We start from the raw sequence: 24,591 nt of genomic DNA, 5'->3' as shown, positions 1-24,591 counted from the left end.
GGTTGTGTTGGTTAATTTTCTGCTCCTTGGGAATGCATAAATGTGTTTTACTTCATTGCCTATGTGACACTCTACTTGCTTTAGCTTTCTTTAACTAAAGCACTCTATTTTCATGGATAGAGCACAGTCCTGGAAGTAAGAAGGTCATGGGTTCTAATCCTTGCTTGGCTGCTGTGTGACCTTGGGCAAGTCACTTGACTTCTCTGGGCCTCAGTTACCTCGTGTGTAAAATGGGGATTGAGATTGTGAACCCTATGTGTGACAGGGACTGTGTCCAGTGCAGTAGGTGACCCCAGGAAGTGAAGGGGATGCTGTCAGTGATTCAGAGAAAAAAAAGGGGTGCAGTCGGTGATCCAGGGAAGGGAAAGGGATGTGGTCGTTGATCCCAGGAAGGGAAGGGGGTGCAGTTGGTGATCCCAGGAAGTGAAAGGGGTGCAGTCGGCATTAGAAGCGGGGTGGCTCAGTGGAAAGAGCCGGGGCTTGGGAGTCAAAGGTCGTGGGTTCCAATCCTGGCTCCACCACATGTCAGCTGTGTGACTTTGGGCAAGTCACTCATTTATTTTACTTGTACATATCTGTTCTATTTATTTTATTTTGTTAATATGTTTTGTTTGGTTCTCTGTCTCCCCCTTCTAGACTGTGAGCCCACTGTTGGGTAGGGACCGTCTCTATGTGTTGCCAACTTGTACTTCCCAAGCGCTTAGTACAGTGCTCTGCACACAGTAAGCGCTGAATAAATACGATTGATTGATTCTCTGAGCCTCAGTGACCTCATCTGGATAAATGGGTATTAAGACTGTGAGCCCCACATGGGGCAACCTGATTACCTTGTATCTCCCCTAGCACTTAGAACAATGCTTGGCACATAGTAAGCTTTTAACAAATACCAACATTATTATTGCATATATAGTTCTAAACTGTGAGCCTGTTGTTGGGTAAGGGCCGTCTCCATATGCTTTCGATTTGTACCTCCCAAGCACTTAGTACAGTGCTCTGCACAGAGTGAGCGCTCAATAAATACGATTGAATGAATGAATGAATGTATATAGCTATTATTCTATTTATTCTGATGGTATTGACACCTGTCTACTTGTTTTGTTTTGTTGTCTGTCTCCCCCTTCTAGACTGTGAACCCACTGTTGGATAGGGACCGTCTCTTTTTGTGGCCGATTTGTACTTCCCAAGCACTTAGTACAGTGCTCTGCACACAGTAATCTCTCAATAAATACGATTGAATGAATGAATGAATGATTTGCTTGTATCCATCCCGGCTCTTAGTACAGTGCCTGGCACATAGTTAGCACTTAACAAGTACCATCATCATTATAAAAGCATTTGAGACCATCGACATTATAAACGCCATCAGATTTAAGCTTCTTTAGGGCAGGGAATGTTTGCTTTACTTCGTATATACTCTCCCAAACTCTGCTTTCACTAGGTACTCAATAAACATCACCGATTGCTTGATCTCCACAGCCAAGCTTTCACAACCTCTAAGAAAATCTTGTTGTTCTGAGAAATTCTTGAAAATCCTAAAATGTGGCCAGTGAGTCAAAGTTTAAGGCATCTTGTCGGACATTTTCCCCATTACAATTGGTCAAGGCCTTAGTACAATCTACTGGAAACAGTAAGCGCTCAATAAACACTGTTGTTGATTGATTGATTGGGATCATGAAGAAGGTCTAATCCTGCTCAGCTTCCTTTTATGCCGCTTGAGGGCTTTCCAGCTGAAAAGGAAAGTGATGTCAATTACATTTCCTCTCCATCAGGAGCTTCGACACCCATTAAGTTAAGAGCTTCACTGAAAATCTTTGGTGCAGTCATTCAGAAGCTACTTTATCCTGATGGTGTTTGCTTTGGAGATGCTTACACAGGGTTAGCACAGCTCTATGTGTGATAATTAATCTGAAGAAGACTGAGTTAAGAACAGAAGACGTGGCCTACTCCATCAAACCAATAGACCATTCAGTTCGTACCCTGTCCCTGATAGCAACATTTAATGGGGCCCCGGGGAACAATGTGATGGTTTGTACCTTTGCCATCTTTTCTCCTGGTTCGGGATGTGCCATCAGTCATTCATTCATTCAGTCGTATTTATTGAGCGCTTACTGTGTGCAGAACACTGTACTAAGCACTTGGAAAGTACAGTGCAGCAACAGAGACAATCCTCACCCAGCAACAGGCTCACAGTCTACAAGGGGGGGACAGAGACAACAAAACAAAACAAACAAGTAGACAGGCATCAATAGCACCTATATAGAGTTATAGATTCATACACATCATTAATAAAATAAATAGAATACTAAATATGTACATTCATTCATTCATTCATTCAATCGTATTTATTGAGCACTTACTGTGTGCAGAGCATTGTACTAAGCGCTTGGGAAGTACAAGTTGGCAACATATAGAGATGGCCCCTACTCAACAATGGGCTGTGGGGCTGGGGGGTGAGGTAGAGCAGAGGGAGGAAGTTGGGTAATAATGATAATAATAATAATGGTATTTGTTAAGCACCTACTAGTGCCAAGCACTGTTCTAAGCACTGGGATAGATACAAGGTAATCAAGTTGGATATAGTCTACAGCTTTACCTTTTTCCTCTTTCTCCCTGACTCTCCACTTCTTCCTGGCCTTCTCCTCCATTTTTCCTTGGCCTTTTCTGAATCCTGGCCTCAGCGTTATCCTTAGATTATTATTAAGTACTTGTTAAACACTTATTCTGTGCCAAGCACTGATCTAAGTGCTGGGATAGATACAAGTTAATCAAGTTGGACACAGTCCCTGTCCCACATAGGGCTCACACTGTTAATCCCGATTTTACAGATGAGGTAACTGAGGCCCAGAGAAGTGAAGTGACTTGCCCAAGGTCACACAGCAGCCAAGTGGCAAAGCCAGAATTAGAACCCATGACCTTCTGACTCCCAAGCTGTTGCTTTATCCACTAATCTACGCTGCTTCTCTACAATCATCCGTAGTACTTACCGAGAATTTATTGAGAACTAGGTACAGAACTAAGTGCTTGGGAGAGTACAGCAAAAACAAGACTGCCTTTAAGGCGCTTACAATTCAATCCATCTGAAAGTCCAGTGGAGATGTTGCACAGTCTAGAGGTGGCCAAAGTTCAACCAATTCCTCACTTTGCTCCTCTTAGGGCCAACCTATTCACTTGTGCCACCCTTTATGTTTCTCAAAATCAATCTCTTGCTCACTCCTCTCCTCCTGCTAGGAACTCTCTCCTCCTTCACACCCACCAAACTACTATTCTCTTCATTTTCAAAGTCATACTAAAATCACATCTCCTCCAGGAAGCCTTCCGTATATAATCTCCCATCTCCCCATGTCCCCATTCTGTATCACCCATGAAATAATTAGTCCTCGCCATTTTTTTTTGGTATTCACCTCTCCTCCTCTCCCCCACACAATTGGTACGAATCCTCCAAGAGGCCTTCCCTGACTAAGTCTTCATGTCCTCTTTTCTCACTCCCTTCTGTGTCACCCTGATTCACTCACTTTATTCATTGCCCTGCCTCAACCACTCAGCACTTTTGTACATAAACATAATTTATTTAATTATATTATTAATGTCTCTCTCCCCCTACTTCCTGAAGCTCATTATAGGCAAGGATTGTGTCTACCAACTCTGTTATATTGTTATATTGCTTTCTCCCAAGTGTTTAGGACAGTGCTCTGCACACAGGAAACAATAAATATGATGGATTGATTGACCCTAAAACTTGCTTCGCCCACGTGTAATTTACTTCAGTATGTGTCTCCCCCATTAGGATATAAGCTATTTGAGGACAGGAATTGGGTCTACTAACTCTATTATATGCTCTTCCAGCAATTAGTATGGTGCTTTGCACAGAGTGAAGAGCATCGATTGAGTGACTACTGTTCCAGGAGATTGCGGATTTGGGCTGTCAGACTCCAGGATGGATTCAAGGCCAGGGTTCAGGGCTCCAATTAGGTCTCCTTTAGGCCTTGACTGTGGCTTCATCTTTTCCCTACTTCTTGACACTCTAGATGTCTGTGCAAGTGCAGACTGAAAGTCTCCCTGGACAATTTATCCCTCCAAAAGCCAGAACACATGATTCACGTAGATGGGATAATAGCGGTTAAAGTGAGTAACCTCAGAAAGGATATTTGAAAAATTAAATTTAGGACTGGGTTGAAGTAAGTGAAGGATAAAGTCAGGCCAAGGTTTCTGAGGCAAGTTCTACACTCTGTCATTCCCTCTATAATTAATTTTAACGTCTGCTGTGGGATGAAACAGAAGTGAGACATGCATGCTGCTCTCAAGAAGTTCGTCATCTAACGATGGAGAACCATGGTCACAAATTTCAAATATGCAATATGTGTTTGAGAATAGATTAAAATAGGATAGCTTGTAAGAGAATAGATGCAAGGAAAATAGGTAATCGAATAAAGAAAACCAAAAGGAATGAAAAAGCTTAGGTAGGTGATGGGGTGGCAGGAAAGGGACCGTGGTGATTGATTAAGGAATTCCTCTACAGATGAGTTGGATTTTCAGAACCAGTTGGAAGGCGGATAGGGACACGGTTTGGCGGATTATAGACAGAGGGGGTTGTATCGCTGGGGATAGGTAGGAGCCGTAGGTAGGACATGAGAAAGTCAGGAAGGAATCATTTCCTCAAGCGCTAATTGTGGACTGTTGGAAGAGAACAGTTGAAGAAGATAGACCAGCCTTATAAGTGATGCTTAGGAGAGAGGAGAACTCATCCTTGTTTAAAGACTGTATGAAAATGCACCTCTCCCAGAGCTGAATTCAGTGCTTTGCACACAGTAAGTGCTGAACAAATATTATTACCTCCATATGCCCGCCCCACCTCTAAGCAGCGTGGCTCAGTGGAAAGAGCCCGGGCTTTGGAGTCCAGAGGTCATGGGTTCAAATCGCGGCTCTGCCAACTGGCAGCTGTGTGACTTTGGGCAAGTCACTTCACTTCTCTGGGCCTCAGTTCCCTCATCTGTAAAATGGGGATGAAGACTGTGAGCCCCCTGTGGGACAACCTGATCACCTTGTTTCCTCCCCAGCGCTTAGAACAGTGCTTTGCACATAGTAAGCGCTTAATAAAATGCCATTATTATTATTATTAATCCAACAGACGACCACTCTCCCTCAGTTCAAAGTCTTATTGAAGACATATGTTCTCCAAGAGGCCTTCCCAGACTAAGCCCCACTTATCCTCATCTCCCCCTCCCTTCTGGTTCACCCTGACTTTCTCCCTTTACTCTTCCCCCTCCCAGCTCCAAAGCACTTATGTTCATATCTGTAATTGTATTTATCCCTTTGCTTTCCCCCCCGCCTCAGCCCCAAAGCACTTATGTACATATCTGTAATTTTATTGATTTGTATTGATGTCTGTCTCCCCTTCTGTAGATTATAAGCTCGTTGTGGTCAGAGAATGTCACTGTTTTGCTGTTTTGCACTTTGATGATGATGATGATGATGGCATTTCTTAAGCACTTACTATGTGCAAAGCACTGATCTAAGCGCTGGGGAGGTTACAAGGCGATCAGGTTGTCCCACAGGGGGCTCACAGTCTTAATCTCCATTTTACAGATGAGGTCACTGAGGCACAGAGAAGTTAAGTGACTTGCTCAAAGTCACACAGCTGACAGTTGGCAGAGCTGGGATTTGAACCCCTGACCTCTGACTCCAAAGCCCGGGCTCTTTCCACTGAGCCGTGCTTCTTCACATAAGCATACTTTCCCAAGCACTTAGTACAGTGCCCTGCACACAGGAAGTGCTCAATAAATACGATTGAAAGAATGAATGAATACTACATCTTGCTTCTTATGCCAACCCACACACTTCCTCAATCTCATCTTTCTCACCACCAACCCCTCTCCCACATCCTGCCTCTTACCTGGAACTCCCTCCCTCTTCATATCTTACAGACATTCACTCTTCCCACCTTCAAAGCCTTATTAAAAGCACATTCATCCATTCAAGAGGTCATAGGTTCTAATCCCTGCCCTGCCACTTATCAGCTGTGTGACTTTGGGCAAGTCACTTAACTTCTCTGTGCCTCAGTTCCCTCATCTGTAAAATGGGGATTAAGAGTGTGAGCCCCACGTTGGGGCAACCCGATTACCTTTTTTCTACCCCAGCTCTTAGTACAGTGCTTGGCATATAGTAAGCACTTAACAAATACCATAATTATTACTATTATTATTATTACCAAATGCTTACTTTATACAGAGCACTGTACTTAGCACTTGGGAAAGTACAATAATAGAGAGTGACAATCCCTGCCCACAATGAGCTCATAGTCTCGAGAGCTCACATATCAACCAAGAGGCCTTTCTGGACAAAAATCTTGTTTCTTCCTCTCCCCCTCTCTTTCACATCACCCTTGCATTAGTGGAAAGAGCCCGGGTGTGGGAGTCAGAGGTCATGGGTTCTAATCCTGGCTCTCTCACTTATCAACTGGGTGATTTGGGGCAAGTTGCTTCACTTCTCAGTGCCTCAGTTCCCTCATCTGTAAAATAGGGATTAAGACTGTGAGCCTCACATGGGACAACCTGATTACCTTATATTCCCCCCAGAGCTTAGAGCAGTGCTTGGCACATAGTAAGTGCTGTGAGCCTTTTAGACTGTAAGCCCGCTGTTGGGCAGGGACTGTCTCTATATGTTGCCAATTTGTACTTCCCAAGCACTTTGTACAGTGCTCTGCACACAGTAAGCGCTCAATAAATACGATTGATGATGATGATGATGAAGTGCTTAACAAATACTGACATTATTAACATTATTATTCATCCCTCCCGCATCCCCACAGCACTTATGTATATATCTGTAATTTAATTAATTTATTTATATTAATGTCTGTCTCCCCTTCTATATCGTAAGCTCACTGTGGGCAGGGTACATGTCTACCAACTCTGTTATTCATTCATTCATTCAATCATATTTATTGAGCACTTACTGTGTGCAGAGCACTGTACTAAGTGCTTGGTAAGTACAAGTTGGCAACATATAGAGTCGGTCCCTACACAATAACGAGCTCACAGTCTAGAAGAGGGAGACAGACAACAAAACAAAACATGTGGGCAGGTGTCAAAATCATCAGAACAAATAGAATTATAACTATATGCGCATCATTAACAAAATAAATAGAACAGTAAATATGTACAAGTGAAATAGAGTAATAAATCTGTACAAATATATATACAAGCGCTGTGGGGAGGGGAAGGAGGTAGGGTGGGGGGGATGGGGAGGAGGAGAGGAAAAAGGGGGCTCAGTCTGGGAAGGCCTCCTGGAGGAGGTGAGCTCTGTAGGGCTTTGAAGGGAGGAAGAGAGCTAGCTTGGTGGATGTGTGGAGGGAGGGCATTCCATGTCAGGGGGAGGATGTGGGCCGGGGGTCGACGGCGGGTAAAGCGAGAATGAGGTACAATGAGGGGGTTAGAGGCAGAGGAGTGGAGGGTTTGGGCTGGGCTGTAGAAGGAGAGAAGGGAGGTGAGGTAGGAGGGGGTGAGGTGATGGACAGCCTTGAAGCCAAGAGTGAGGAGTTTTTGCTTGATTCGTAAGTTGACGGGCAGCCACTGGAGATTTTTGAGGAGGGGAGTAACATGCCCAGAGCCTTTCTGCACAAAGATGATCCAGGCAGCAGAGTGAAGTGTAGCTTGAAATGGGGAGAGACAGGAGGATGGGAGATCAGAGAGGAGGTTGATGGGATGAGAGACTGAACCGACAAGGTAGCGGTTTGGACGGAGAGGAAAGGGCAGATCTTGGCGATGTTGTGGAGGTGAGACCAGTAGGTTTTGGTGATGGATTGGATGTATGGGGTGACTCTTCCAACCAACAAATCAATCAAATTTGTTGAGTACTTAGGGTGTACAGGGCACTAAGGGCATGGGACACAGCAACATAACAGACACATTCCCTAATCACAGGAAGCTTATGGTCTAGAGGGAGCTTACGGCCCCTAGCACTTATATGGTGCTCTGCACACAGTAAGCGCTCAATAAACATGATTGATTGATTGGTTACTACTAATGGGAAAAGGTGACTGGCAGTAAGTGGCAAGAACTACAGCAAGACATGAATGAAGTGAGGAATGGGGTGTCGGATGTGCAAAGATTTTGCAGTTACACCTGGACAGGTGGATAGGAGCTCAGCATTAGCCGCATTATTTCTGAGTGCCAAGGATGGACACACACATGTGTGTGCATGCACACACACACACAAACTCTCTCTCTCTCTCTCTCTCTAATTAGAAGGTAACTTAAGGGAGTTGAAAGAGGTCTGGACTCTCTTGAGGTGGACTTTGATCATTCTTATTTACATTGGTGACTAGAATACCTTCTTACTCATATTATTCTTGATTAGGTCATTAATCATTATCTTCTAAAGTCTCAAATAATGTATTGATAGAAAAGATCTAAATGACTTTGAAGGAGCCAGTGCAACCTGCTGGATCAATATCCCACATTTCAAAAAGCCCTCAAGTTCATATTGACAAAGCCTCTGGGAGGAAAAAAAAGGAAGGGCTTTCAAGAACCTTATGTTTCATTTATCTTTCTTGCAGCTGTTGTTGAGGGGCAGGGGGTGGCGGGGCAAGATAATTTCTTCTAATACACTTAAACATAAGTAGTGTTATCTTCCTGGTCCTTGGCAGTGAGTGACTTGTTCTATAAGGCTCACCAATCACTTATCCTTAGTTTATCAGTTGGAAGCCAAGGGACAGAAAGGTTAGTAGATCCTACTAATACCAGGGGCAAACAGGGAAATGCCCTCTAATTTATAATACTGGACGGGGACCTTGCTAGGTACACAGTTTCTCTCTAAAAACCCAATTCTTCTGCCACTTCAGGGCCAATTACACATTTGTGTACTCACCTATAGCCTTATATTGCCTATTTTACAAGTCCTAGCTCGTAATCTGTTCTATGACCTTAGGCATGCCACTGAATTTCCCTGTACCTCAGTTTCCTTATGTGCAAAATAGAGATTAAATCCCTGTTCTTCTTCCCTCTTGGGCTGTGAGCACTGTGTAGTATAGAGACTGTGTCCAAATTGATTATCTTGTGCCTACCTCAGTGCACATAGGAAGTATTTAACAAATATCACAATCATTATTATTATTTCATGCACATCCACTTCTTCCTATTATCAGTACATTATTTTCGTGGCTAATCATCTTCTTTTTGCTTCCCTCAAACCCCATCTGCTCACACATACTTACTCTAGACTGTAGATCCTTTGAAGGTAGGGAAGCAGCATGGCCTAGAAGAAAAAACTCAAACCTGGGAGTCAGAGGACCACATTTTCATTCCATGCCTGGCACGTACCTGCTGTGTGACCTTGAGTAAGTAACTTAACTTTTCTGTCCCTCCAGTCCTTCTTCTGCAAACTGGGGATTCAATACCTGTTCTCCCTCCCATTTAGGCAGTGAATCCTATGTGAGATGTGTTTATCTTGAAATAATAATAATAATTATGGCATTTGTTAAGCACTTACTATGTGCAAAGCACTGTTCTAAGCACTGGGGAGGATACAAGGTGAGCAGGTTGTCCCATGTGGGGCTCACAGTCTTAATCCCCATTTTACAGATGAGGTAACTGAGGCCCAGAGAAGTTAAGTGACTTGCCCAAAGCCACACAGCTGAGAAGCTGCTGAGCTGGGATTAGAACCCATGACCTCTGACTCCCAAGCCCGTGCTCTTTCTGCTGAGCCACGGTGCTTGTATAATAATGATGGCATTTGTTAAGCGCTTACTATGTGCAAAGCACTTGTTTAGTACAGTGGTTGGCATATAGTAAATACTTAAAAAATACCCTTATTATTATTATTGTTATTATTATTATCATGTCACTCTCCCAAGTGATTATACAGGGATAACTCGGGTTACAGCCACCCTATGATACATACAAACACTTCTAGTTTGGTACTTTATCTCAGGTTACAACCATCTTTGGTACATACCAAGCAGCATGCGTGGCTCAGTGGAAAGAGCCCGGGCTTTGGAGTCAGAGGTCATGGGTTCAAATCCCGGCTTCCCCACTTGTCAGCTGTGTGACTTTGGGCAAGTCACTTAACTTCTTTGCACCTCAGTTACCTCATCTGTAAAATGGGGATTAAGACTGTGAACCCCATGTGGGACAACCTGATCACCTTGTAACCTCCCCAGCGCTTAGAACAATGCTTTGCACATAGTAAGCGCTTAATAAATGCTATCATTATTATTATTATTATACAACTCTACAACTCAGAGACACAGCTCTTGTGGTTCGGCTCTATGGTATTGTAGTTGCCGTTCAGTGAAAACGGACTAGTCAGATTGGTTGAGATCCTTTTGCAATAGAAGGAGCTGTGAAGATATAGATTTGTTGTCAGTGAATCGCAGGATCAAAGATGGAGAAAGGTGAGGTCATTTACACACGATGTAGGGGACAAAGCCCTTTCACCTAACGGGTTGAGAGAGCGCTTGGTTTGAGGAGTGTGGCTTTTGGGCCACCACCTGCTACGACAGGATAGATCATTCCACCCCAATAGGGGGTCCTCCTGACGTTGGCTTGACCCCCATCTCCATCCTGCCCGTCCCCCAGCCCCAGGAGCCTGCGGTCCTGATTGGAGCAGAGAGTCCTCGGTAGACAAATTGAGGAGCGAACTTGCTAAAATATGTAAATATGCTAATCTAAGGCGAGTCATGTGGTCTTCCAAAGACCACTTTGGTTTAATTTGCTCCAAAATCTATTTGTTCGTTATTTTGGGCAGTCCATGGTATTCACAAAAGCCTTCTCCGGCACCGCATTTCAGAGAAATGAACAGTAAGGGTTTGGAAGAGTACAATGCAGTCTAAGCTGGGTAGGGGCAGGGAATGTGTCTGCTAATTCTGTTGGATTGTAATAATAATAAAAATGATAGCATTTATTAAGCACTTACTATGTGCAAAGCACTATTCTAAGCACTGGGGAGGTTACAAGGTAATCAGGTTGTCCCTGGGGGGCTAACAGTCTTAATCCCCATTTTACAGATAAGGTAACTGAGGCACAGAGAAGTTAAGTGACTTGCCTGAAGTCTGAGCCACGCTGCTTCTCGTGCTTGTGGTCTCCCACGCACTTAGTGTCGTGCTCTGTATATCAACCAATCAATCATATTTATTGAGCACTTACTGTGTGCAGAGCACTGTACTAAGCGCTTGGGAAGTACAAGCTGGCAACATATAGAGACAGTCAATCAATCAATCAATCAATCGTATTTATTGAGCGCTTACTGTGTGCAGAGCACTGTACTAAGCTCTTGGGAAGTACAAGTTGGCAACATATAGAGACAGTCCCTACCCAACAGTGGGCTCACAGTCTAGAAGTATAGTAAGTGCTCAATAAGTATGATTGATTGATCGATTGGGTAGAGGTGATAGACACGTTCCCAGCCCCCAGGGAACTCACAGTCTAGAGATTATGATCCAAATGAAATTTGCAATCAGATGGGGACTCATGTTGGTTATTAGGTAGGAGCAAAATCTCTCCTGCAGCCCACATTTTACATTATGGATATTGTATTTGCCACAAAAATCAAAGAGTTACAGCATTACTGGCATCACCTGCCAAAGAAAAGGCACTCTACCATACTGTGATCAGGAAGAGAAATGTCTGCGAGACCTTTCTTTGTAAGAATGGAGCAACAAGGAGGAAAAAAAAAGCAAAAAAATACCACTGGGAGCAACAACCATAACAGCACAATGTGCAGTGTTTGCATGGGGTTGGAGAGATCCTTTTGACTGTTTATTGTTGCATTGTACCTTCCCAAGTGCTTAGTACAATGCTCTGCACACAGTGAGTGCTTAATAAATATGATTGAATGAATACTAATAGCCAAAACAAGAGCAAGAAGCAGCACGGCCTGGCGGAAAGAGCACAGGTCTGAAAGTCAGAAATCTTGGGTTCTAAAGTTTCTGCTTTTGATCTTGGGCATGGAACATGTTTGCTTTATGCTGTCGAGTCATGTCTGACCCAAAGCGATGCCACTGACACATCTCTTCCAGAATGCCCCGTCTCCATCCGCAATCGTTCTGGTAGTTGATCCATAGAATTTTCTTGGTAAAAATACAGAAGTGGTTTACCACTGCCTCCTTCCACTCAGTAAAGCTATGTCTCTGCCCTCGACTCTCTTCCATGCCACTGCTGCCCAGCATGGGTGAGTTTTGACTTGTAGCAGTTTGTCTTCCACTCGCTAGCCACCGCCCAAGCTAGGAATGGAACAGATATACCTCTGCTTGACTTTACCTCCCATAGTCAAAACTGGTAGAGTACTGGAAACCCTACAGGTGTGACCCTGAGCCGTGAAGGGAACATGTATACCAACTCTTTTATATTGTACTCTCCAAAACACTGAACACAGGGCTTTGCACACACCACCTCCCAGACCTCCGACTTCATCCCCTCGGTCTCCCCTTGTTCCTTCTCCAACCCCGTACAGTGCATGGCACACAGTAAGCAGCAGTTGTCAGGTGTGTGATTTTGGGCAAGTCACTTGACTTCTCTGTGCCTCAGTTACATCATCTGTAAAATGGGGATTAAGACTCTGAGCCCCACATGGGACAATCTGATCACCTTGTATCCTCCCCAGAACTTAAAACAGTGCTTTGCACATAGTAAGTGCTTAACAAATGTCATCATTATTATTATTATTAATAATAAGTGCTCAATAAATATGATTGATTCTCCGTGCCTCAGTTTCCTCATCTTTAAAATGAGGGTAAACGTCTTGTCTCCCTCCTACATAGACTGTGATACCCCTGTTGGATAGGGATTATGTCAGACGTGATTATTTTGTATCTATCCCAGTGCTTAATAAGGTGCTTAGCATATAGTAAGCGCTTCACAAATACCACAGTTACCATTAACCATTCAATCAATGGTATGTCTTCCAACTCTGCTGTTTTGTTCTCTTCTAAGGGCTTAGCATCATGCCCTGCACACAGTAAGTAGTCAATAAATATACTTGACTGATTGAGTGCACTGCATTCAGTGTGTGATCAATAAGTACGATTGCTACCACTTCTAATACTATTATTACTCTTTAAGACAATTTCTGGTGTACTTAAAGTAGACTCAGTTGAGATAAACTTGAGAATGAAATCACATTCGATGTCTCAATTCATGGTTTATATTGGACCATTAAGATTCTTGATTCACTGTGTTTTCCTTCACCAATTGACTCTTCTACCACCACTTCTCATATATACGGCATGATGTGGCTTCCTGATTTTTTGAGAGTTTTATCTACAGAAAATCTAGTTCAATACTCGGTGTTTTTTTTTCCTGCAGCCTTTAGTGCAGCTTCAGTCTTTTGTAAACCCGGTTCCTTCTCATTTCCTTGAAAATGACAGGGAAATTAGTTTCGCAGCATCTCTGCTCCACCACAAAAATGTAGGTCCTGCTCAAAACTACTTTCCTGACAGAATACTCGATTAAAATAACACAAGTTCTGTTGAGAATTGTGTCTGCACATTATTACTGTACTTTCCTTTCAGTATGAGAATCTCTTTTTTCCTGGTGAGTTGTGATCTACCAATCAATCAGAGGTATTTATTGAGTGCTTACTGTGTGCAGAACATTGTACTAAGCACTTAGTATAACACTTTTTACCACTTACTATGTGCTAAGCATTGAACCAAGTGACAGGGTGGGTACAATCCTGGCTCCGCCACTCATTTGCTGTGTGACCTTGGGCAAGTCACTTCACTTCTCTGTACCTCGGTTACCTCACATGTAAAATGGCCATGTGAGCCCCACCTGGGACAAAGACTGTGTCCAACCTGATTTCTTTGTGTCCACCCCAGTGCTTAGTACAGTGCCTGGCAAATAGTATGCACTTAGATACCATTATTATTATTATTACTAATAAATGCCATCATTATTATTATTATTATTACAAGGTAATCAGGTTGGATACAGTCCCTCCTCCCCATGGGTCTTTACAGTCAATCAACCAATCTATGGAATTTATTGAGTACGTACAGTGGGACGGGCACCGTACTAGTAAGCATTTGGGAGAGTACAATACAGCAGAGTTGGTAGACATATTCACCCACCACAATGAGTTTATAGTCTAGTGGAAACTGAGGCACAGAGAAATTATTGTATGTCACCCCCTCTAGACTGTGAACTCCTTGTGGGCAGAGAATGTGACTGCCAACTCTGTTGCGTTATACTCTCCCATGTGTTTAGTACAGTGCTCTGCCAACAGTAAGCACTGAATAAATATGATTAATTGATTAAGTGACTTACCCAAGGTCACACAGCAGACAAATGGTAGAGCTGGGATTATAACTTAGGTTCAGCTCTTATGATATGCATAATGTGTCAAGGATTATACAAAGAGCTGGATTAAATGCACAAAGTCATACCAAACAAAATCCCTACCCCACGTAAGGTTCGCACACTAGAGGTAGAGTGAGTATTTTATTTCAATTTTTTAGATGAGGAAACAAGGACAGAAAGGTTAAATGGCTTGTCCAAGGTTTCACAGACTGCCAATGACAGATGTAGAATTAGAACCCAGGGCTCCTGATACTCAGGCCTGGGCACTTTCCAGGAGGCTGAGATGTTGCCTAATTTACCAACCCATCAACTTTACTTAATTTGCCATTTGTTAATCTACCAATCAGGGTATTTTGGAAGACTGTGACTCGTGCAAAACCAAAAGTGCTAATGGAATCTAAGTCCCTCGATACTCTTCCTTACTGTCCCAAATTTTTCGTACAGTCCTCTGCACAGGATGAAGTGCTCAATAAATTCCATTAGTTGATTGACTGGTTGTTCTTTATTGCCCTTCTATGGAAAAATTTTGTCACAGGATGGAAGAATTAGTTAGTGCTCTCTTCAGCTTTCTCTGTCCTGACTTTTGTATACAAACCAGGATTTCCTTATTTAGATGACAGTTGCATTTCAACTTTGATGGAGGTAATTCCTTCAGAAAACAACCGATAAAGCTCACCGTATTATGAACCTGTCACCTTCAAAGCTTCATTAAAATCACGTCTCCTCCAAGAGGCTTTCCCCAATCAACCCCTGTTTTCTCCTACTCCCTCCCCCTTCTGCACCACCTATAAACCTGGATCTGCACCCTTAAAAGCACTTAAGATTTACTCCTTCCTCAGCCCCATAGCACTAATGTACAAATCCATAATTTATTTTAATGTATGTCCCTGCCCTCACCCCAGTAGACTGTATGCTCCTTGTGGACAGTGATCATGTCTACCAACTCCATGGCACTCTCCCAAGTGCCTAGGAAAGTATTGAGATAAATATTATTGATTAATCAATTGGTGACATTGATGGCATCTCTGTTCTTAAGGGAGTCCTTAATCTAGGATGCTATTCTCTAGGACCTAAGCCAAGAGAGTCTTAAACTAAACTAGGGAAGCAGTGTGGCCTAATGGGAAGAGCATAGGCTTGGGACTCAGACGACTTGGGTTCTAATTCTGGCTCCGCCACGTAGCTGTTTAATGATCTTGGATGAGTCACTTAACTTCTCTGTTCCTCAGATCCTCATCTGCAAAATGGGGATTCAATTCCTGTTCTCTCTCCCCCTTGGACTGTAAGCCCATGTGGGCCGGGGACTGTGGCCAACCTGATTTTCTTGTATCTACCCATGTGCTGTATACATGGCACAGGAAGGCACTGAACAATAGCACAATTTATCATTATCATCATTGTGATTATAATTATTTAATCCATGTTTACCAGTCCGCCCAAAATTTAACTTTTTTTTCCCTTCAGAGAAGTCACCCAGGTCATAAAATGAAAGAAGTTGACATCATTTTTGAGTTATCCTATGGCTAGCTGCAAGACTGATGAGACATTTTAAATGGAATATGTTTTTAAGTATAGTTATTATGTTTCACTGGGTGACGGTAACATGGTTTCCTCTCTACTGAATCATTGCCATGGATCCGAACTGTGATTTCTGTTTATTTTCCTCTCAAGAGCTAACACTTCAGCTCCTCTGGTGAAGAGACTCCTTAATCCTAGTTACTATAGAAATGATCCATTCTGACCCCTAGTTGCAGTTAAGATATCAAACAAAAAATGTAAAAAAATCTGTATTTCAGAGAAGAGTGGCTGTTAAAAAAAACAAGTGAAAACCCTTTGTCGGGAGGAAAATCCACACTGTTTTCTCTTTAATGTGTTTAGGAGAGATGACTTGTTACTGAGCTCAAATTTGGTAACCGAAAGTTGAGGAAGCACATGTGATTTAGATTAAATTACATGAGCATTTTCTAAAATGTAGCAGGCATCCATTTCAGAGTGGGAAGCTGGGCACTGGATGACAAAGACTCAAGGTCAAATTCGAACATATTCCTATAGGCCAAAATGAGAGATGCCAGCTGTTTGGAAGTGAGAGGGAGGTCACTGTCTCCATGGGATTGGCTATTGAGGCAGTTAGGTCATTAGTTTTTTTCTCACTCCTTTTTGCTCAAGATGGAAAGAGGTAGGTAGCCTACTCTACCCTTCAGAGCCAGAAATAAAGCTGGAAGTAGAACCAAGATACTGGGTGATAATGGGCATTATGTGGTTTCTCTTACTTTCCCTGGTATCCTTCAATGGTTAATCATTCTTTTGATGTAAAGCAGAAACTCCTGACCATTGACTTTAAGGTGCACCCTCAACTTTATACCCATTACATAACAATTCTTTTCTCCTAGGACACCTCAGCTCTTGCTCTTCTTTCTTCCTGAGTGACTGTCCAACTGTGCCTTGTTCTCAACCTTCCTGCTTCCGATCCTACTCAGGATGTTCCCCCTGGCCTGGAATTCTCTCCTTTTTCAAATCTAGAACACAGTTCTCCCCATTGTCAAAACCCTACTGAAATCCCACCTCCTCCAAGAGGACTCCTCACATTAATTTTTCTACTCCTCCCAACAGATGATAATAATAATGGCATTTATTAGAGAATTAATGTGCTCTAGTGGAAAGAGCACAGACCTGGGAATCAGAGGATGTGGGTTCTAATCCCGGCTCCACCACTTGTCTGTTGTGTGACCTTGGGCGTGTCACTTCACTTCTCTGGGCCTCAGTTTCCTAATCTCTATAAAGGGTGTCCTTCTCCCTCCTACTTAGTCTGTGAGCTCTACAGTCCTTGGCACCTAGTAAGTGCTTAATAAATGCCAAAGTCATCATCGGTAAGCACTTAATGTTGTCCTCTTTTTTTTATAATGGCATTTATTAAGTGCTTACTATGTGCAAAGCACTGTTCTAAGCGCTGGGGAGGATACAAGGTGATCAGGTTGTCCCACGTGGGGCTCACAGTCTTAATCCCCATTTTACAGATGAGGGAACTGGGGCCCAGAGAAGTTAAGTGACTTGCCCAAAGTCACACAGCTGACAATTGGCGGAGCCAGCATTTGAACCCATGACCTCTGACTCCAAAGCCGGGCTCTTTTCCACTGAGCCACACTGCTTCTCTATCCTCTTACCACCACAGCTTGGAGACAATGAACACCAAGCATGGCCAGTTTCCAATCAGCAATAGTTATTCTATTAAATCCTACCAGTCCACACCGCAGTGGGGTGCCACTGATTGGATCATTCTCTGTAGCTTTGGGAGACTGCACCACTAGCAGCAGCGTGGCTCAGTGGAAAGAGCCTGGGCTTTGGAGTTAGTGATGGTGGGCTCAAATCCCGGCTCTGCCACTTGTCAACTGTGTGACTTTGGGCAAGTCACTTAACTTCTCTGTGCCTCAGTTCCCTCATCTGTAAAATGGAGATTAAGACTGTGAGCCCCACGTGGGACAACCTGATCACCTTGTAACTTCCCCAGCGCTTAGAACAGTGCTTTGCACATAGTAAGCACTTAAATGCCATCATTAATTAATTAATCCACCCACCTGCATAAACCTTCCCTCATGTCCATTGGTTGCCAACATTTCCCCTAGAAGTCTATTGTTCCTCTTCATCATTCATGTCCCTCTGTGGTTGGTTGGTCTGGTCCTGCTGTCTTCCTGCCTGATTCTCTCCTCCAGTAGGGCAGGTAATGCTTCCTGCTGTTGCCCCTAAACATAGACACTTCTTTGTTGCAGCTGTAAATTTCCAATAAACTCCACCTGGCCGCTGCCTCTCCCATATGCTCAAAATCCATCACCCTTACCTAAAGCCTTGAAGAGCTCTACCTAAGTCCCGACTCCCCTTAAAGCACAGCATGCAGTTACAAAATATTCAGCAGACCACAGTCAGTTAAAAATTACTCATATATAAATTTGTAAGATGTAATATAATGTAAGATATTATCTCATTATGTAAGATACAATATATACATGTACGTGTTATATAATAGTAATAGTGGCATTTATTAAGCGCTTACTATGTGCAAAGCACTGTTCTAAGCTCTGGGGAGGTTACAAGGTGATCAGGTTGTCCCGTGGGGGGCTCACAGTCTTAATCCCCATTTTACAGATGAGGGAACTGAGGCACAGAAAAGTTATGTGACTTGCCCAAAGTCACACAGCTGACAATTGGTGGAGTGGGATTTGAACCCATGACCTCTGACTCCATGCTCTTTCCAATAAGCCATGCTGCTTGTTATATACATATACACACATGTTATATATATGTTATATATATATGTTATATATAGATAGATAGATACACACACATACATATATATATATATATATATATATATATATTATGTATCTTGTTTTGTTTTATGTTGTTGAGTCGTCTCCAACCTATCACAATGCCATGGACACATCTCTCCCAGAATGTCCCACCTCCATCTGCAATTATTTTGGCAGTGTATTCATAGAGTTTTCTTGGTAAAAATCCGGAAGTGGTTTACCATTGCCTCCTTCCACACAATAAACTTGAATCGCCACCCTCAACTCTCTCCCTTGCTGCTGCTGCCCAGTACAGGGGAGTTTTGACTTGTAGCAGATTGCCTTCCACTTACTAACAACTGGCCAAGCTAGGAATGGAATGGATAGGTCTCTTCTACACTCTCCCTCCCCTAGCTGACACTGGTAGAGTCCTGGAAACTCTCCAGGCTTGACCCTGAGAGGGTATAGTATGTATTTGCATCTATATCTACATATGTATCAGTATATATATACTATATCTATAGCTATATATGTATCAATACATATATAGCTATAGATACATATATAGATATATAAATGGTGTTTTTTAAGTGTTTACTATGTGCCACGCACTGTTCTAAGAGCTGGGGTAGGTACAAGTTAATCAGGTTGGACACAGTCCATGACCCACATGGGACTCACAGTCTCAATCCACATCTTACTAATAAGGTAACTGAGACCCAAAGAGGTGAAGTGACTTGCCCAAGGTCACACAGCAGACATGTAACAGAGCTGGTCCTTCTTACTCCCAGGCCCATGCTCAATCCGCTAAGCCACACTGTTTCGCTAATAGAAGCACTAGACAATATCTTGCCTCCTGACCTCTTTGGCCCAGGAAACACGCATGGCTGCAGAGATGGAATGGCCACCACTGCTGACAAATTCAAGAAACTTGTTGAAGTGATGTGGTTGAGGAGAAGTTAAGTGAATGTCCCAAGCTAACACAGCAGACAAGTGCTCGAGCCAGGTTTAGAAACCAAGTCCTTCTGACACCCGAATCCATGCTTTTTCCACCAGGCAATGCTGGCTTTTTTTTCTCCCATTTCCCATTCTCAGTGTGTGCCCTTCTGTTCCTCTTAAACTTCATTACCACCTCCTCATCACTTACTATGTGCCAATAACTGTACTAGACAGAAGGTCAATCAATCAATCAGTGGTATTTATTGAGTTTACTGGGTACAGAGCAGTAAACTCTTGGAAGCAGTAATCACTTGGAAGTGATTACAATATAACGATATAACAGATTTGATAGACACTCTCCCTGTCAACAATCACATAGAGATGGTCCTCATCCTACACTGGTTCAGAGTCTAACAGGAAGGGAGAACAGGCATTTTCTATTCATTTTACAGATGAGGAAAGTGAGCGAAGGGGAAGTCAATTGACTTGTCCAAGGTCACACAGAAAGAAAGAGATGGAGCTGGGTTTAGGTCTCTGGTCTCCTGACTTCCAGTCTTGTGCTCTTTTCATCAGGCCATATTGCCCCATTTTGCAACCACAAAGTACTTATGTCCACTCAAAACACATCTCTGAGAAGCAGCGTGGCTCAGTGGAAAGAGTCCGGGCTTTGGAGTCAGAGGTCATGGGTTCGAATCCCGGCTCCGCCACTTGTCAGCTGTGTGACTTTGGGCAAGTTACTTCACTTCTCTGGGCCTCAGTTCCTTCACCTGGAAAATGGGGATTAAGTCTGTGAGCCCCACGTGGGACAACTTGATTACCTTGTATCTACCTCAGCGCTTAGAACAGTGCTTTGCACATAGTAAGCGTTTAATAAATGCCATTAAAAAAAAATGTCTACATCTTCCCTCCTATCCGCTAATTAACTTGTGTCTATCTCCCCCATTAGAGTGCAAGCTTTTGGAGGGAAGGCATTGTGTTTCTTGTATCCACTGTGCTCAAGAAACATTAAAAAGAAGCTCCTCTCACCTCGAGCCTCAGATTTAGGGAAGTCACTTTTGTCTGCCCACTCTTCACCTGCTTTTGGGACAATCCATCACAGGTTGATTGACAGAGTCACAGAAGCACCATGTAGATTCTGTGGTTCCATTCACACAGGGGCCAGGCTGCTTCCAGGTCCAGAAATGCTGTTCTCTATGCTGTCACCATCTCTGCTTAAGTAGAGATACTGTATTCTAGTGGATACATCCCAGACATGTGAGTCAGAAGGACCTGGGTTCTAATCCTGACCCCACTGCTTGTCTGCTGTGTGACCTTGGGCAAGTCACTCCACATCTCTGTACCGCAGGTACCTCATTTGTAAAACGGGGATTAAGGCTGTGAGTCCTGGGTGGGACATGGACTGCATCTAGCCTGATTAGCTTGTATCTACCCCCGTACTTAGTTTGATGTTTGGCACGTAGTAAGCGCTTAATGAATACCACATAGAGTGGATCGGCTCCAGCTCAGCTGGTCTGTCTGTGGCTTGCCTGGTTATGTAAGCTCATTGTAGGCAGGGAATGTGCCTCCTAACTCTGTTGTGTTCTCCCAAGTGCTTAATACACTGTAGTAAGTGCTCAATAAATACCACTGATGATGAAGATGATGTTAATGATGTACATCTAGCTTTATCTCTATTTATTCTGATGACTTGACACCTATCCACATGTTTTGTTTTGTTATTTGTCTCCCCCTTCTAGACTGTGAGCCTGTTGTTGGGTAGGTACCATCCCTATACGTTGCCAACTTGTACTTCCCAAGCACTTGATACAGTGTTCTACACACAGTAAGCACTCAATAAATACGATTGAATGAATGAATTAATGATGATGATGATGATGATGATGATGATGATGGTAGTTGCAGTAACAGTAGTAATGGTGGAGGAAAAGATGACCTGGCAGTCCAGGATAAGTAGTCTCTTCCTTTTCTGTAGATCTCCTTCTCCCATTCCTCTGCAGTCTACTTCTTTCTGTGCCACTTCACTTCCCTTTCTTTTGCCTCCTCCCTATCCCATCTCCTTCCCCCTTTCATGTTTTCTCCTATTTCTCCCTATCCCATCTCCTTCTTCCTTTCCCATCTTCTCCTCCCTCCTTCTCTTTACCTTTTTGCTGATCTCTTCCTCCCTCTCCTAGCTTCTCTTCCTTCTCCCTCTTGCATCTCCTTCTTCCTTTACCATCTTTTCCTTCCTTCCTCTCACCTTCACCTTTTTCTCATCTTTTCCTCCCTATCCTGTCTTCGCCTCCCGCTCCCATCTCCTGCATATATTTATCTGTTATTTGTAGCTTTATTTAGTTATCTATTTACTTATATTAGTGTCTGTCTCCCCCTCTAGTCTGTGAGCTTGCTGTGGGCATTGAATGTGTCTGTTTGCTGTTGTACTCTCCCAAGCACTTAGTACAATGCTTTGCGTACAGCAAATGCTCAATGAATATTATTAACAATAATAATCTCCTCCCTTTCCGATCTTCTCCTACTTCTCCCTTTTCCATCTCCTCCTTCCTTTACCATCTCTCCTCCCTCCCTCTGTCCTTCACCTTTTTCTCATCTCTTCCTCCCTCTCCTTATCTTCTCCTCTGTCTCCTATCTCTATCTCCCTCTTCCTTTCCCATCTTCTCCTCTCTTCCTCTTTCACCTTTTTCCCATCTTTTCCTCCTTCTCCTATCTCCTCCATCATTTTCTTCTCCTATCTCCACCTCCTTCTGGCTTTTCTCTTCCTGTTTACTTCTCCTTCCCCCTCAGCTCCTCGAAACCTTCCCCTCCCACCCACCTCCTCACCACCCTGCCTCAACTTTGCTCCTGTGCTTATACTGAAAACATGACAATAAAATGCAGTGTCTTCTCAGTACTGTAGTGTAGTGATAGAAATTGGGTAAATTCTTATTTAGCTGAATAATCTATGCTCCTGGGTCTGTATCTTTCAGGACCTTGGTATTCGTCCCACTCTCAGCCCTATGGTACTTCTGCATTTTTCTGTCATTTATGTATTAATATTAATGTCTGTCTCACCCTCATGACTGAATGCACATCGTGGGCCAGGAAATTATCTACTAACTCTGCTGTATTGTACTGTGCCAAGTGCTTTGTACAGTGTTCTGCACACAGTAAGCCCACAGTAAATACCATTGCTTGTTTGATTGTCTTATTATTAGTATGCTTATAAAGAGCCCAGTTTTCCCAGGACTAGAAGGTATCCTCTGATTGCCAGAAGGACCTTAGGGGAAATAAAATAGCTCCTTCAGACTAGCAGGGGACTGAGTACCATTTAATACATCAGTATCTTCTCGCCTGCATTGTGCATGCTGCGAAAGGCAAAATGCAAAATACAGCTGCAGTGCAGGGGGCCTCATTTCTCATGGGACTGAAAGCGTCAAAATATGAAAGTGCTAAAACCTGCTCGAGTGCATGACTTCATTCCCAGGAGTAATTTTAGGGGCCGGAAGATCTGGGCTACTTCACAATGAAACATTTTAGGTTTACAAAACAATCCTTCGTTCTTATGCAGTTTCTCCCACCCTCGAAGCTCAAAGTTCTCTGGAAATATTAACTCATTACTTCTACCGCTCTCTCTTGCAAGCTTGGAGCCAAATTTCCCTCAGGATATCGGAACCATTATTTGTTCCCAAAGGATCATTTCCTAGTGCCGGGTGTTAACTTCCCAACACGTCTCAGGCTCCAAAGGCCTCTGTGTGGTTTACAAAAAAATGAGATTTCATATTAGTGTGACCTTTCCAACTGGCTTTCCCAAACTAGGTTAGGTGGCTCCATTCAGCTCTCACTAATTCTGAGAAGTTCTCTTTAATGAAGACCTAGCGCCTAAGGTTAAGGGTGAGCATCCTCCAAACAGATTATTAAAAAAGTAACAATCTTCCGGGGCCACCAGGATCTGAGATCTTAATTCAGGTCCGTACCCTCACGTGGATTTATGCATTCAGTTGTTCAGTGCCGGGAAATGTCAGGCAGAATTTCCGGAAAGATCTGCGTCTGACATTTTCAAGAGTGAGGGAGTTCGGTCTGAATATTTTTCAAGCCTGCTGTACTCCGAAATGGCTTCTGCCTTTTTGAGAGAAACTTAGTTGCACTTGAAATTGGCAGTCGGGCTTTGTGGAAATCGGTGGTTCTGTGGGGTATGGGGGTGGGGACACTGGCAGGAGAGATCCTGGGGTATATTGGGGAGGAAGGTCGCTTTACGTAAAAAAGGGTCCAGATATTCCTTCTCTTTCTCACTCAGAATTTCAGACATGTGTGCATGTGTAAACACACACACACAAACACACACAAACACACACACACCAATGAATATTTGTTTCAAAGTAAGCTGGCTGAAGAGCTAAGAGGAGATGTTAGAGGATTGGCACTGGCATTTGATATGTAGAATTTAACAAGGTTGTGTTGGCATTGCTGCATAGAATGACATTAGCCATGATGTCAAGCATTTGCTTAGACGCTCGTATCATTGGCGGACATGAGAACTATTGCCGAAAAATAGTTATTGTATAGATGTTGCATGGAGATCGTGACACAATTTTAGATAAAATAGACAGTTTTTAAGACTATTGGGTTTTAAATTCAGTTTTTACCTAGCTGAAATCATAGCTTTCAAACTCAAAGAAGATGCCGTCGATGGGGCAATTCATGCAGTTAACCATATTTATTTAGTGTTTCCTGTAAACCTTGTACTAAGCGCTTGCAATTCACCTGTGGCTGTGTGTGTGGATGAAAAGGCCAATCTGGGATGCATGACCCTGGCTGCTTTGGGCACCTAAAATAGTTATCTCTTGTTGCGCTGTCCTGCTAGCTGTTTGCAGCTCTGTTTTTCCTGCTGGTCTCTCAATTCGGATGAAATCTCTGGTCAGGAAGAGCCTCTTCCTTCTTCCTGTAGACTGCAAGATTGAGGAAGCAGCATGACATAGTAGAAAGAGCACGACCTGGAAATCAGGGGACCTGGGTCCTAGTTTCAGCTTTGCCACTGGTCTGCTGGGTGACCTTGGGTGAGTCACTTCACTTCTCTGTGATTCAGTTACCTCATCTGTAAAATGGGGGTT

At 43.3% G+C, this 24,591-nt stretch overlaps 1 protein-coding gene across 2 annotated transcripts in view; it reads left to right on the top strand.

Annotated features, from left to right (window-relative positions):
• Positions 1-24,591, top strand: part of TAFA2 (TAFA chemokine like family member 2) — a 526,830-nt gene that overhangs the window by 380,625 nt on the left and 121,614 nt on the right. The window lies entirely within an intron of this gene.

The sequence above is a fragment of the Tachyglossus aculeatus genome, chromosome 2 (assembly GCF_015852505.1).
Source record: "Tachyglossus aculeatus isolate mTacAcu1 chromosome 2, mTacAcu1.pri, whole genome shotgun sequence".
In the NCBI taxonomy this organism is placed as follows: Eukaryota; Metazoa; Chordata; class Mammalia; order Monotremata; family Tachyglossidae; genus Tachyglossus; species Tachyglossus aculeatus.
The sequence above is the reverse complement of the archived record's forward strand: the minus strand, read 5'-3'. Positions and strand labels throughout refer to the sequence as shown.